This window comes from Pinus tabuliformis, chromosome 3_1 (genome assembly GCF_031772625.1).
Source record: "Pinus tabuliformis cultivar Carrire ecotype Pingquan chromosome 3_1, CPIR1, whole genome shotgun sequence".
NCBI classification, from domain to species: domain Eukaryota; kingdom Viridiplantae; phylum Streptophyta; class Pinopsida; order Pinales; family Pinaceae; genus Pinus; species Pinus tabuliformis.
The window spans coordinates 716,089,334-716,102,918 of record NC_142301.1 but is presented as its reverse complement, the minus strand read 5'-3'; the positions used below and the strand labels follow the sequence as shown (position 1 = coordinate 716,102,918).

The 13,585-nt window shown below is 38.7% G+C and overlaps 1 pseudogene; it reads right to left on the bottom strand.

The window, feature by feature from the left end:
* The window catches only part of LOC149189264 ((R)-mandelonitrile beta-glucosyltransferase-like), a 157,566-nt pseudogene that overhangs the window by 130,263 nt on the left and 13,718 nt on the right, over positions 1-13,585 (bottom strand).

Sequence of the window (13,585 nt, the reverse complement as noted above, 5' to 3'; positions counted from 1 at the left end):
TCCAGATCATCCAGCACAGCCATGAAAGCCCGCGGTCAAACAGGGGGCAAAGGATAGTCAACAGAAGTGTCCAGCGGTGGCATGGCTCTGCGTAGCTCTGTTTTTTAGCACGTGAAGCTACGTGGCACAATCGTTAGCCATGAAGACATCCTGGCAGCACAAATCCAACAGCCATACCTCTCGGATTTAATAAACATGATGACAGTTACCTAGATCCGGGCTGAGGAGGATTCACGTGTCTCTGGCAGCGTGGTTAATAGCGTAGATTTAGTTAAACTGTTTAGCTCTCTTTCCTTATAAATAACGCGTCCATGAACGCTGTAAAGTTAATCGTTGTTAATGTAATTTGAAGACTGTTGTATTTCCCACTGCACTTTTACGTTGTTGTTTAATATATGAGAAGACTGGTTTAAACTTCCACGTGTAACTGTTCGTTGAATTGGTTGAAGTGGCAGAGGGCCCCTGCTTACTGAAACCTTGTACAGTTGTCTTTTAACTTTTGCATTACTTTATTTCTGTTCATGTATATTAGCTGTACAGTTGTCATTTCATTGCTGCATTTTATTTCATCATGTATATTAGCTGTACATAACAAAGCTTTTGATTTCTGTTGATTTACATTTTCATTGCTGCTCTTTCATGGTTACAACTGATCAGTGTTTTTGCAGGTTTTCTTAGGCAGCCAGGGGAAATTTTTCACCTATTCTTTTTATCACTATTGGCATACGAGATCATCTTGTCTTTGTCGCTGACTTTTGTTTTCTGAAGTTTGATTTTCAAGTACTGTCATTTCCTTGAGGAGTACATTTATTTTCTGTTCTTAGATATCATGCTATTCATCTGTTAATGGTTCCTTTCTATAATCAAATAACTGTATTAGGGATCAGAATATCACTCATTATAGCTTGATTTAGTTTTCTTTAGATCTCACATTGCTTGACTTGTTCATGACTGTTTCTCACAGGGTAAATTAAGCTGAAAGGCGAAAGGTCAAGAGAGTTAAAGTAGTGTGATTATCTTCTTTTATGTAGTTTAACTTCTTTTAGATTTCACATTGCTTAACATTTCATGATATCTTTTCACAAGGAAGATTGAGTTGAAGAGTTGAAATAGTGTGGATTAGTTGTTCTTATTTTTAATTGAATTTAGTGTAGATTTCACTTTCATTTTCATTCAGCAACAAAGATACTGGGCCGATGTCATTAGTTCATTGTTTGATGTCTTTATTTCTTTTTAAGAATTGATTTCATTTCAGTCACTTTAAAGCTTGCTTTCTTTTAAGTTTTGAAAAACCACTTAGAAATCACCATAATCATCCATATTCCACTTGCTTTATTACATTTTCATCATCTCACATTAGGGAAAGATAAATCCAAAAACAAACTTAAAAAAGTGAAAAACGACAAAAGATTAAGGAAATGGTTATCTAGTACATATAGTACACTTCACTTCGTCAGTTTACGAACCCCGGGTTGACATTATAAATAGCAATTTAGATCACACTAAATTGACCAAACATTTTGGCGCCGTTGCTGGGGAAGTGAAATTAGGTAGCCAATTTCTAAAAAAAAAACAAGAAAAATTCAAGAAAGGAAATTGATAACCTCTCAAAGTATGCTCTCCTCTTGCACTTAGTGTGATCTGGAGGATCAGAAAAGAGAAATTTATTGGTTTAATAGTTTCTTGAGTATGCTCTCTTCTTGCACCTAGAGTGACCTGGAAGATCAGAAAGAGAATTATTAGCCCGACTTGAAGAAAAAATAAAAAAAGTGACATGCATAGAGCAAGAGATTCTAGGGGAAGGTTTTTAGCTAGAGCCAAAAGTTCGATTTTTACAACTCCATCTACTTCAAGGAATAGACAAGAGACACCTCCATCATCTCCAACTTACACTCCTAGCCCTAGGATTCCTGGAATTCAAGAGGCAGGAGTCAACTCTCCCACACCTTCCATCGAATCTGAACTAGAAAGAGATCCTTTCCTTCCTTCTACAGAGAGACAAATTGTAATTGAAGAAGTAGAATCATCTGAAGAAGAGGAGGGAGAAATTCCTTCTCATATACCCTTAGTAGAAGAACCAGAAGACTCTGAAGTCTCCAGGGAAACTATCATGACAGAGGAAGGAGCAACTGGATTTGGTAGAGGTAGAGGTAGAGGAGGAGGAGGAAACAATGGAGGAGGTAGAGGTAACATTGGGGGAAATAGGGATGGGGATAACTCATTTGGATTTCCTATAGTCGATGAGGACTCCCGAGCCACAATGAAAAACATCTCACCATCTGTCCTCCCAAACTTCCATGGATTTAGGAATGAGGACCCTGAAACATTTCTATTTGAGTTTGAGGTCGTGTGTCGAACTTATGATTATTTGGAAGACTCTCAAAAACTCAAATTGTTTCCTTCAACATTGAAAGGAGCAGCCTTGAAATGGTTCATGGGATTACTCACTCAATCCATTAGGTCTTGGAATGATATGAAACAAGAATTTTTGGATAGGTACCTGGACTATTGTATGCCCACCAATCACAAGGATGAGGTATTCAAAATGATGCAAAAAGAAGATGAAAACTTGGAGGAGTTACTTGAAAGATTTCAATATAACCTGAAAAGAGCAAAAATGAGTAACTTGGATGAGGAGACCTTGAAAGCCCTTCTATTAAAAGCCATTAGAGATGAATGGATAGATATTTTGAACATGATGGGAAAGGGAGATATATCTCAACTTCCACTTTCTGATATAGCAGAATTATGTGTCCATCTCTCAAGGGGGAAATCTAAAACTCAAAAAGGGCCTAGAGATCCTTCTCTCATCAGAGCAAATAAATCTGCAACTGGATCGGTAAGTAGGGCTGAGATTGGCAACATGCTTGATGAATTCAAAACTGACATCTTAGGGAGTCTTAGTGAGCAACTAGACACCCTTAAGATTCACAATAAGCAGAAAGCAGAAGCTGAGGCTTTGGCCATCTTTTGCCCAAAGTGTAGGAAGAAACATGCTCTAAGGGAATGTCTCTTGGATGCAAAAGTTATAGAAACATGTGTAATTTGTTCAGAGAATCATGAGACCAAGGATTGTCCTTCAATTCCTGGGCTCAAAGCTGTCTTTCAAGAAGATCCAAATACAATTGAATCTCTCTGTTTTGTTGCAAGGAGACCTTGGCAGGGGCAACAAAATCAAGGGTTTAGCAACTCTATGAATTTTCAACCCCCACCAAATTGGAATCCTTGGCAACAACCTTGGTCCTAACCTCAAAATCCTTTTCAATCATGGGTACAAGGTATGCAAAATCCTTATGGGAGATTTGCTAAATTTTACCAATATCATCCATCTTTTCAAAACCAACAAGCTCCACAACTTCCAAATCAAAATCCACAACTATCATTGCCATTTCCACAACAACCTTCTCAACAGAATCCAAATTCTCAACTCTTGCTTCCATTCCAACAAAAGTCAAATCAACTTCCCTCTCAGCCATTGCCAAACCCCAATAATAAAAACCCTCAAAATTCTTACATGATGGAAGGTCAACAATTTCCTACCTATATGATTGTTCCTCTCAATGATGTACAACTCAGATCAGGTAGAGTCCTAGATAAGCCTTCTATAAATGCTCAAAAGCAAAGCATTTTTGAGGAAGATTCTCTTGAAGCCAATAAGGGTTCTAAAGCATCTCTTCAAAACCCAAGTACTCAAAAAGAAAAAGAAAAAGAGTTAACCCCCACAACTTCCATAGTTGAGCAACCTGCATCTTTATCCACACCTCCTTTTCCTGAAAGATTACAAATTGACAAAGGAGTGGAAAAACAAATTTGGTTGCATGACTATAATTTTCTAGATGAATTGAAGAATGTCTGTATCAAGATTCCCTTGTTACAAGCTATTAAAGAGATTCCTATTCTAGCAAAAACAATAAAGGAGTTGAGCCTTAAAAGACCAGGAAGGATACCAAGAGATACCAGAAGAATCCACCTGGTAGGGAAAATTGCATATATCATGATGGGAAAAATTACTATGCAGAAATATGTAGATCCCGGTAGTCTAATTGTCAAAACACATATCAATGGGGTAGAAATACTAAATACTTTGATTGATTTAGGGGCTGCTATCAACATCATGAGTAGACAGACTATGGAACAGTTAAAACTTCCTAATCTTCTTTTTACACCTACTTTATTGCAACTTGCAGATCGATCAATTATTAAACCAGATGGTGTATTAGAAGACATTCCAGTCTCCTTAGACTCTTGGGAATATCCAGTGGATTTCATGATTTTAACTCCCAAGAGTAATCTAGGAGGACATCCTCTTATTTTAGGAAGACCTTGGCTAGCCACAGCTGATGCTTTCATAAGTTGTAGGTCTGGGGATATGTATATTTCTGATGGTAATTCGACAAAGAAGTTCAATCTGTATCCTCCAGCAAAAGCAATTACAGAAATAGGAGATAATGAGTGGGTTGATGATGAAGATACTATACAACCCGTCTTTACCATTTCTGAGATCAGTGAAGATAGTCAAATTCTGAACACTTTAGAAAACTTTGAACCATCTTCAGAATATGACCACACACAATTTCAGTTGGATTCTGACATCGAGTGTCTATCATCTAGACAAATGTCTCTTTTCTCTATGGAAGAATTTGGTAGTTCTGCCATTGAGATTTTTCCAGGAAAAACATTGAATATCAACAAAAACTTGGAAAAATCACAACAGGAAGAGCTAACCAAAATCTTGCAAAAACATTCTACTGCATTTGCATGGGAGTATACCGATATGAAAGGTATTGACCCTAAGACTTGCATTCATCACATCTACATTGAGGAAAACAGTAGGCCAATCAGACAACCTCAAAGAAGGATGAATCCAAACCTTAGGGAGATAGTGAAAGAAGAGCTCCAAAAGTTACTTAATGTAAACTTCATTTATCCAATTTCAGATAGCCGATGGGTTTCTCCCTTGGTTATAGTACCTAAAAAGAATGGTAAATGGAGGGTTTGCATTGATTACAGTGAATTAAACAAAGCAACTTTGAAGGATCACTTTCCTTTACCCTTTATTGATCGGGTATTAGATACTTTAGCAGGCAAAAAGTATTTCTCATTTTTGGATGGTTTTAGTGGTTACAATCAGATTCAGGTAGCACCTGAAGATCAGGACAAAACCACATTTACTTGTCCATGGGGAACTTTTTCTTACCGAGTACTTCCTTTTGGATTATGTAATGCACCTGCAACATTTCAAAGGGCAGTACTAGGAATCTTTTATGATCTAATTCATGATTGTGTAGAGGTCTATATGGATGATTTTACAGTTTATGGTAATTCATTTGAAGAGGCATTAGAGAATTTGGAAAAAGTCCTTATAAGATGTAAAGAAACAAATCTTTCATTAAGTCATGAGAAATGCTTTATGATGTTTACTGAAGGGATTGTTTTAGGACATCATATTTCAGGAGATGGAATTAAAGTTGATAGATCAAAAGTTGAAGTCATCTCCAAGTTGCCTATTCCAAATTGTCAAAGAGATGTTAGAAGTTTTCTTGGATTTACTGGATATTATAGAAGATTTATTGAAAACTTCACTAAGATAGCATCTCCGCTTTTCAAATTACTTACAAAAGACTGTGAATTCAATTGGGATCCTGACTGTCAATCTGCATTTGAAACTTTAAAAACAAGAATATCTGAAGCACCCATTTTGAGAGGGCCAAATTGGAAACTTCCTTTCCATATTTCTACAGATGCTTCAGATACAGCTCTTGGAGCTATGTTGGGTCAAAAGGATTTAGTTCCTTATGCCATTTACTACACGAGTAAAAATTTGACTCCCACTGAGTTAAATTATACTGTGACTGAAAAAGAGTTCTTAGCTGTTGTGCATGCAATCAACAAGTTTAGACATTATATAACAGGCTATGAAACTTTTGTCCATACTGATCATTCTGCAATTAGATATCTCATGAACAAACCTGTTACTAATGGCAGAGTTACAAGATGGCTTTTACTTTTACAAGAATTCAATATTACTGTGTTAGATAGACCAGGGAAACAAAATACAGTAGCTGATTTCTTGTCTAGAATCCAAAATACTAACGAAGATTCTCCTGTAGAGGATAAGTTTCCAGATGAATATTTGTTTGCAGTAACTACTAAAACTCCTTGGTATGCAGATATTGCTAACTATTTGGTTACAGGGAAGCTACCTCCACATTTATTTCCTAATGAGAAGAGGAAAATTATTCAGGAGAGTTCAAATTATTCATGGATTTCTAATGAATTGTTTAAGACAGGGCTAGATTGTGTGATCAGAAGATGTGTTCGGGAAGATGAAATGCCTGACATCCTCAGGGCATGTCATGATGAGCCATGCGGTGGGCACTTCGCTGACAAGAGGACAACTTATAAAATCCTTTCTTTAGGATATTATTGGCCTTCTCTCTTCAAAGATGCAAAACAATATGTCAGGAGGTGTGACAGCTGCCAAAGAATTGGGAGACCAACTCTTTCAAATGAAATGCCATTACAGCCACAGGTACTCATCGAACCCTTTGAAAAATGGGCTTTAGATTTCATTGGACCTATTAATCCACCATCTAAACAAAAGAAGTATATATTGGTTTGCACTGATTATGTCACTAAATGGGTGGAAGCCAAGGCATTGCCTTCTGCCACTGAAAATTCAGTTGTTCAATTTCTTTTTGAGGATATTTTTACTCGTTTTGGTGTCCCAAGAGAAATTGTGACAGATCAGGGAAGTCAATTTACATCTAACTTGATGGAGAAGCTGATGGAAGAATACAAAATCAAGCACAGAAAATCTACTCCGTACCATCCGCAAGCAAATGGTCAAGTGGAATCCACAAACAAAGTTCTTGAGAACATCATCACCAAAACTGTTCATCTCCACAGAAGAGATTGGGCAGAAAGGCTTCCTGAAGCCTTATGGGCCTATAGAACTACATGGAGGAATACAACAGGACATTCTCCCTATGAACTTGTTTATGGGAAAGAAGTCCTGCTCCCCATTTAGTTTCAAGTCAAGACCTTCAAGATGGCAGTTCAGTTGGGGATGAATCTATCAGAAGCCCAAAAGCACAGAATGGAGCAGCTGAATGAGCTAGATGAAATAAGGCAAGATGCAATTTTAAGGACTGATCTAGTTCAGCACCAAAGAACTAAGTGGCATGACAAATATATCAAAGAGAAAAAGTTTCAAAAGGGAGATTGGGCGTTACTGTTTGATTCCAAGTTTAAAGACTTCAAAGGAAAATTTCAGACTCATTGGCTTGGACCATATGAGATTAACGAAGTCTTTAGCAATGGAGCAGTTAGAGTCAAGACCATTGATGAGTTTCAAACTCCTCTTATTGTGAATGGCCACCGATTGAAAATTTATCATAAGCCACTCTCAAAAGAGGACTTTGTCAAAATGTTTCAAGAAAATTCTGCAATGAGGCTGGTGGAGAGGAATCCTTCTCCTCCATCAGCCTAGTCTTTGTTTCTTTCAATTGAAAAAAAAAAAAAAAAAAAACTTTTGTATAAGCCTGAAAACCAATCATAGATTGGCAGTCTTATACAAAAAATGTAGAGTGAAAATTAGGGACACCTGACACTATATTTTCCAAAAAAAAAAAAATCTCTCTTCCTTTCCATCTTCACTCCACCTCACTTGTCATTTCACTTCACCTCCATCTCATTTTCATCTCCATTCCACTTCACTCCACTTCATTTCCATCTCATTCCACTCATTTCATTTCATTCCATCAATAAAAGTCCCTCTCAGGACTATTTTATTTAGTTAGTTCTTCTCTAACTATCTTTGTGCAGTAAAAAGGGGTGTTGGCTTAGTTTCTGCAGCTGGAAACCATTTCCGCAGCCAGAACCAGTTTCCGCAGCTCGAAACGATTTCCGCAGTCGGCATCACTCTGTTTTCAAAAAAACCACAGTAAAATGTTAGTGTCATCATCACCAAGTGCAGCCAAGGCATGGGACATCCTCAAGATCAGAGAACAACAATGGGTCAGAAACCTTAATCAAGAAATGATCAACTTCCAAAGGTATGATCAAAATCTCTACCAAATAACAATTTAATGTCATTATTTGCATAGTTATTAAACCATGGCAAGTGTTGAAAATAATACTGAGAGGGGGGGGGGGGTGAATCAGTATTATCTAATTCTTTTAATAAATCTTCCTTATTTGTTCTTTGAATTATTTTTGCATGTCAGTACCATAAAATAATGAGCATGAACAAAGAAAACAGATAGTCACACCAAAGAACACAAGATGTAAGGTGGAAACCCAATGTGGGTGAAAACCACCTATTGCAATATGTCTCTATCTTCTTTCAAATTAGAAACTTCTTTTACAATGGTTTTGTACTGGTGCAGTCCTTTACCAGTACGCAGGCTGCAACCTGCAGAGAGCTACAACTCTCTCTCTCTCGTTTTCCAGTCTCTCCTGGAAGGGAGCTACAACCCCCTACTTCTTTTCATAAAGCATCAAATGATCATCAAGTACATAAAAGTTACAGTCCACTACAGTTATCAGATCAGCAATAACAGAACTAACCCAGAACACCTTATCAACAGAAAAATTCAATCAACAGAACATCTTAAGACAGATACGCAGTTTTCTCTTCTGTGGCCTGCGTCGCTACGCAGTTCACCTTCTACTTTCCTGCGTATACCTGCAGAAATCCTTCTGCCGCACTGCGTGCCCACGCACTGTTCCTTCAACCGCACTGCGTACTATTACTGCAGGTACGCACCTAGAGACATTATCGCGCCACGTACTGTTACTGCAGGTACGCACCCAGAGACATTATCGCGCCGCGTACTGTTACTGCAGGTACGCACCCAGAAATACTATCGCGCCGCGTACTTTTACTATGCGTACGCACCTGAACCTTAGTCGCTCTGCATACCCACGCAGCTCTCCTTCTTATGCTCTGCGTACCCACGCAGGTCTCCTGTTTCTGGTCTGTGTACCCACGCAGATCTCTTGTTTCTGCTCTGCGTACCCACGCAACTCTTCTGTTAAACACCTGCGTACTTCTGATTAGGGCCGAATAGGCAGTTCACCAGAGTGGCACAGTTGCTCAGATCTGATCATGCGCTCGAGAGATCACCCTTCACAGATTCGCCTTCAACTTCCCTTTCATATAGATCAATCTTTTAAGACCATAACCCAATATTTCAGATCTAAAGATATTCAATTGCAAAAGATGCTTAGCCAAGTGATCTCCTTTGCTTTATATAGGCAAGCTCCTCCTAAAATCATGGAACAATACCACAAGCCAAAACCGTAATAACACAAATACCATCGGCTAAATACCAAGAGTAAAACATAAGAAACCCCACGTGTGCTTTTCTCTGCCTTGAAATGTGTGCACTGGGGGTACGCACCTCCTGAACGGCTGGCCTGCGTATCTGGACGCGGTCACTGCATGGTGTACCTGCGGGTACGCACCTTCTGAGCTGATTTCCTGCGTACTTCTTAATTTTCAACATATTGAGAGCCTTGCCACGGGAGTTGCCATCAAGTACAACATCTGTAACATATAGCCATACCAGAAACATAATGCCAACAATCTCCCCCTTTGGACTTGATGGCAACCTCACAATCTTCAGCTTCATTCTCTCCCTTTGACATCAAGGGCAAAGGGGTATGCTCCCCCTAAGAACATGCTCCCCCTGAATATGAACCAGCTCTGCAACAAAGAACCATAATCCACCATGAAAGAGATAGAGGCATATTGCAGCTATTTCCAAGATCTCCTTCCGACCATCCTCCATAATGCCAACAATGCATTATATGCTCCCCCTGAACCTGTACCATCAATCAGAAAAGATTCAACAATAAGATGATGCATCAACAACCCCCAGCTTTTGCCTGAGGTATTCAAAAGTGTCCCTGGGCAATGGTTTGGTGAGAATATCAGCAACTTGTTCCTTAGAAGGAACATACTCCAACTTGACCTTCTGTTCAAGTACTTGTTCCCGGAGAAAATGATACTTGATTGGTATGTGCTTGGTTTTTGAATGCATAACAAGATTCTTTGAGATGCTGATTGCACTTGTGTTATCACATAAGATGGGGATTGGTGGTGTACAAGTGATTTGAAAATCCTGCAAAGTCTGCATCATCCAAAGGAGTTGGGTGCAACAAGATGCAGCAGTGACATATTCCGCTTCAGCTGTAGACAAGGCAATCGAACTTTGTTTCTTGCTGAACCAGGATACCAGTCTGGAACCCATAAAGAACGCACCACCACTTGTGCTTTTCCTGTCATCCACGCTTCCGGCCCAATCTGCATCTGTATAAGCATGAAGTGTAAGATTTGTATCTCTAGGATACCATAAGCCATAATTTTGAGTCCCTTGAAGATATTTGAAAATTCTCTTCACTGCCTGAAGATGAGTCTCCTTCGGATTTGCCTGAAATCTTCCAACTATTCCAACTGCATGCATGATGTCCGGTCGGGTACCTATCAAATAAAGTAAACTTCCAATCATAGATCTGTAGATTGGTTGATGTACTACTGCAGATTCATCATTTGCACTGAGGCTACATCCTGTGACCATGGGTGTACATACTGGTTTTGCATCTTCCATACCATATTTCTTCAAAATCTGTTTGAGATACTTGGTTTGAGATAAAAAGATTCCTCCTTCCTTTTGTTGGATTTGCAAACCAAGGAAATATGTCAGTTCTCCTAGCAAGGACATTTCAAATTCTTTCTGCATGACCGAGGCAAAGTTTTGACTCATAGCTTCTTCATTGCTCCCAAAAATAATGTCATCTACATACACAACAAGTATTAGCAATTTGTCATTTTCAACTTTTATATAAAGATTGCTATCTGCTGATCCTTTTGAAAAACCTTGTTGATGAAGATATTTGTCCAAACGGTAGTACCAAGCCCTTGGAGCTTGTTTGAGACCATAGAGAGCCTTTTTTAATCTGCATACAAGATTTGGATCATTTCCAAGAATGAACCCATCTGGCTGTTCAATGTATACTTCTTCTTCCAAGTCTCCATTTAGAAAAGCTGATTTCACGTCCATTTGAAATACTTTGAAGTTTTGAAAACTTGAGAGAGCAAGGAACATTCGGATGGCCTCAAGTCTTGCAACAGGAGCAAAGGTTTCTTCAAAGTCTATTCCTTCTTGCTGCGCATACCCTTTACAAACAAGTCTGGCCTTGTTTCTAATTACTTCTCCATTTTCATTCAATTTGTTTTTGAAGACCCATTTTGTTCCAATAACATTCTTATCCTTTGGTCTAGGAACCAGCTCCCAAGTGTTGTTCTTTTCGATTTGCTCAAGTTCTTCATCCATTGCTTTCATCCAACATTCATCTTTGCATGCCTCTTTCACATTTTGTGGTTCAGTGGAGGAGAGTAATGCCAAATAGCTTGAGGCTTCTGCAACTGTTCTTCTTGTTTGTACACCTGCTTATTTCTGCCCCACAATCTAAGATTCTGGATGATTCTTCTGAACATATCTGGATGGGGTTTTCTCTTCTATTCTTGTCTGCTCCTCTGGTTCTTCTTGAGGTTCTTCTTCTTCATCATTCTGTCTTTGAGGGTAGCCTTCATCTTCTCCGATGTCTTCATGATGAACTTGCCTAGGAATGTATCCCTTCTCATCAACCACTACATCAATGCTGTCAACAATCCTGCCAAGTCTTTTATTGTAGCATTTGTATGCTTTGTTGTGTGGAGAGTGACCAAGAAGAATGCCTTCATCTGCTCTAGGTTCAAGTTTGCCAAGCTGCTCATCAGTATTCTTAATATAGCATTTGCTCCCAAAGATTTTGAAGTGCTTTACCGAAGGAGTCTTACCACTCCAGAGCTCATGAGGAGTTTGAGTGTTGTTCACCCTGACATTTGTTTTGTTGAGAATAACAACCGCAGCATGTGCAGCTTCACCCCAGAAAGTTGCGGGAGTTCCTGATTCATCAAGCATAGCACGAGCCATTTGTTGGACTGTTCTGTTCATTCTTTCCACAACTCCATTTTGCTGAGGAGTTCTAGCTGTAGAGAATTCTCTTCTTATCCCATGTTCTTCACAGAAATCGAAAAATTCATTTGAGGTAAACTCCCCACCTCTGTCAGATCTGAGGCACTTAATTTTGTGACCTAATTCATTTTCAACCAAAGCTTTGAAGGATTTGAATTTTTCGAACGCTTCATCTTTGTGCTTCATAAGTCCTAGCCAGACAAACCTGGAGAAATCGTCAATGAATAATATCAAGTATTCTTCTCCTCTAGGTGTTCTTTTCCTGAATGGACCGCATGTATCTGTATGTACTAGCTCAAGAGGCATGCTAGCTGATCCTTCCTTCTCTGGAAAGTTAGTTCTAGTTTGTTTTCCAAACTGACATGATTTGCATATGGTGTTGTCAGGAATTTTGATATCTGGAAGATCGCAAACTGCCTGATATTTACATGCTTTCCTTATTTGTGAAAAGCTTAGATGCCCCAACCTCCGATGCCATAGCCAGTGCTCATCATCCTTGCTCAGATAGCATTGTTGTTGTCCTTCTTCAAATATGTACAGATTATTTGGAGTTCTTTTGCCTTTGATCACTGTTTTACCTGTATCAAGATCACGAACAAGACATCCATTTGATCTGAATATAACCTCGGTTCTTTGATCACACATCTGGCTGACACTTAGAAGATTATGCTTCAATCCATCAACATACAAAACATTTCCAGCCTTGACCTTTTCTTTTAACTGAGCAATGCCCTTTCCTTTTATAGTTGCAGGAGTATCATTTCCAAAAGAGACTTTCTTTCCCTTTTCTAGAGCAGAATAAGACTCATGTTTTTCTTTATCACCTGTCATATGCTTTGAACATCCACTGTCAATGTACCATAGATTTTCCTGTCCTTCTGCATAAAATGCTATCCCACATCTTTCTGTTTGAGGTTCCTTTATTCTCCATGTTTTGGTGCTTGAGGCTTGTTCCTTTTTCTACTGAAACCTGCTCCTGCATTCAGAGTCTTCATGACCAAAGTTATTGCAAATAGAACATTCAGCTTCATTTTCAAGAACCGAAAAGTTGTTATAGGTCCTTTTTGTAATCCCTGTCATACTTCTTTGTTTTTGAGCTTCCCTAGTCATGATCGTTTTATATGCAACACATTGAGCTGCTTTGTGACCAAAGTTATGGCAAGAAAAGCATTGTCCATTGAAGAAACTTCTGCGGTTATCGAATCTACCAGCCAACTGATTGTAATTTCTATTTTCATCTATTCTTGAACCAAATTGAGAAGATTTTACCTGTGGTTGGTTGTAGCTTTTGTTCACCCTTAAGATGGATTGCCCCTGATAGTTTCTGTTTGTAATTCTTCCCTGCTTTACCTGATGATCTTCATTGTTCTTTTGCTCATTTCTTCTAGCTGCATCAAGATAACTTTTTGAGGTGGATGCTTGAGAAGTTTCTCCATTATAGCCCAGACCTGTCTTGTTTAGTGGAGACCACTGCACATTGATAATCTCATCCAAAGTTTCAGATCCTTTGACAAACTTGAGATTAATAGCTTTTGTTTTCTCAATCTCTTTTCTAAGAC